Raw genomic sequence first — 2,699 nt, 5'->3', positions numbered from 1 at the left:
TAAATTTAAGTAACTACAACCTATTTTCCTGCTCCCAGTCTGAACTTCTGCACAATGTCTCGATTCAGTCAAATCTTCTATCCTGTGTCTCCTGTACTCTGATATTCTACTACATCCACTCTGTGAATGCTTTGCTTGCTGGTCTTCTTCATGCTTTGAATGCAGTATCTGGTTTCTCTTACTTTAACCCGCCCAACATGCAGCTGATTGGCATGCTAGCCTTTCGATTCCCTCCCAGTGAGGCGGTGCTTCACAAAGCAAGCTGTTTGCCAAACTGTTGATGTCCCTCAGAAGATGAGAAGACATGGTGACTGAGTTGTAGACACTAGTAGCCAGGTTATACGGCTTTTTTACTAAATGGCAGTCCTAAAAGTATATATCTTTAAATTATGAATAAATACGTACGTCAACATGGAACCTGTTGGACAAACTGCATCTAATCACACAGGTAAGAATACTATGTATGTATTCTTACCTGTGTAAGAATACATACATAGTATGTATGTATACTATACATACATACTATACATACATACTATGTATGTATGTATAGTATACATACTATCCTATACTATACATACATAGTATGTATGTATATGTACATACATAGTATGTACATACTTAGTATGTACATACATAGTATGTACTATGGTCCAGAAGAAGTTTACATAGTATATACATACGTGCTATGTAAACTTCTTCTGGACCACTGCAGCTTGTCCAGGCCACAGCCGATTCTGAGGGGTAGACACGAGACAAACAATTATTTCCAATATAGAAGAAGATTTAAGGATACATGTCATAGTTATGTATCCACAGTTGTTCCTACAAACCTGGGTATTGATATCCTATTGACACCATTTTGTAAGCAGTGAGATTTCATGTCTTCCAGACTCTGTCTCAGGCTGTCATATGTGGGTTTCTGGCTGGCTTTTTTCTTTGTGATCTGAGACACATAATAGGAAAGATACAGTTACCAGATTGAATAATGAACCAACTTTGGTCCTATGCAGTATAATAACCGTGGTATGTTTACCAGATAGTAGATGAAACGTTGATCATGTGTAAGTACAGCACACTGCCCTGGCAGCTTCTCTGTTAGGACATACGTAAAAGAAAATAAAATAAAATAAAAAAAGAATACGATTTAGTACCTACTGTTGAAATCGGACATTTGAACTAAGTGCATAAACATGAAACACTTTTTTCCCAAACAAAGACTTGAGTAACTAGTCTGATTCACTCTGATCCTTTAACTCGGAAACTCAGCCAAACTTCTTCTTGAACATCACCGCTATGCCTGCTCCCATACGACAGTCTTCACTGATGCAGTGGGCCAAGGATTCATCCCTCGGGCAGGAGAACAAATCTCCAGTGGCATAGTTCAATGTCCAGCTGGTTGATCGATAGAGTTTCTCAGTTTTGCACATGTTGATACTCTCTTCAAGCAGGACTTGGAGAAAACTATAACAATAATGTACCGAGTTTGTAACAGTGCTTACTAAAGCCTTGCTTAACTCCTCTCCATCTACCCCAACACTTGGCTGTGTCACTCTGTACCTTAAAGCACCACTTTTTAGACTTTGTGTACTGTGAATTATGCCGAACAGGATATTATGACTAGTGTCTTTGAAAATTGGTTTGTAAGTCAAACTTAACATCATGGTTTCTGACAATAGCTTCTTATTATTGCAAGGGATGACCTTCACCTGCTCAGACACTAGGCCATGGTATGTGGAAAAATGTATTGGAAAGAAATGTGCATACTTTTAGTTTGACCTCAAAAATGAACTTTTGATGTTACCAAAAAATACAAATTTTTGCTTTCATCAACCATTGCTCATCATTTTTCTTCAGTCCAGTCCGTTGGGCAAATTGAAACCTTTCATAATACAATTAATTTTATTTATATAACTGTGGTGGCCATTTATGTAATGTTTGCAACTCGTAATTTCTACTAATTTAGTTTTCTATTTTGGGGAGTTTAGAATTTATTTAAGTTAAGTTTAGATCCACAATCTGTAGTTAATTTGTATATTTGAATTGATTATGTTGGTAATTGGTTAGACCCTCCCATTAATTTGAGTAATTAAAACACACCGGGTGCTGAGTGGAGCCATTGTTTGGCAAATGTTTGGCGTGTGGATGGGAGGTTTTTTGTAAATGATTTTTTGACCACTTTCATTTTCACTTTTCACCTTTTGTACTTGAAACGTCATTTACTTTCATTTTTGACTAAGTTGTAGGTCATTTTTGGTAATTATTTTGTTGCTATTTTTACAAGAAATAAAGAATATATTTTTTCAAACAAATTAAATCGGAAGTGCGTTCAAATCAAAAACCACCTGTTAACACCCACGGCCTTTGTTGGAATATTGTTTTTTGGAAACAGAAGGCCGCGACATTTAAGTCAAAAAATCATTTTTTGGACTATCTTTTTTGGAACGTTTGGATATTAGAAAAGCTTGGAAGATTGGATGATCGCATTTGGGCGACTGAAACTTCATGGAATGGACTTGGAGAAGACGCACAAAGTTCGTGAGTAAATGCGATACTTTGTTGGAGAAAGCAGAGACGCTGAGCTGCAAATTGAAAAGTTTGTTTTGGACAATTATCTTTTGGATTTAGAGAAACGAAATTTGTGTTGAAAATGGATGAACAAGATGAAGGATTTCAAAAGGAAAAGGAACTCTTTAATT

At 36.4% G+C, this 2,699-nt stretch overlaps 1 pseudogene; it reads right to left on the bottom strand.

Moving 5' to 3' along the window:
* Nucleotides 1–697: 697 nt before the first annotated feature.
* LOC103144741 (O-acetyl-ADP-ribose deacetylase 1-like) lies at nt 698–1,909 on the bottom strand (annotated as a pseudogene).
* Nucleotides 1,910–2,699: the final 790 nt, after the last annotated feature.

The sequence above is a fragment of the Poecilia formosa genome, unplaced genomic scaffold (genome assembly GCF_000485575.1).
Source record: "Poecilia formosa unplaced genomic scaffold, Poecilia_formosa-5.1.2 Scaffold4, whole genome shotgun sequence".
NCBI lineage: Eukaryota > Metazoa > Chordata > Actinopteri > Cyprinodontiformes > Poeciliidae > Poecilia > Poecilia formosa.
The sequence above is the reverse complement of the archived record's forward strand: the minus strand, read 5'-3'. Positions and strand labels throughout refer to the sequence as shown.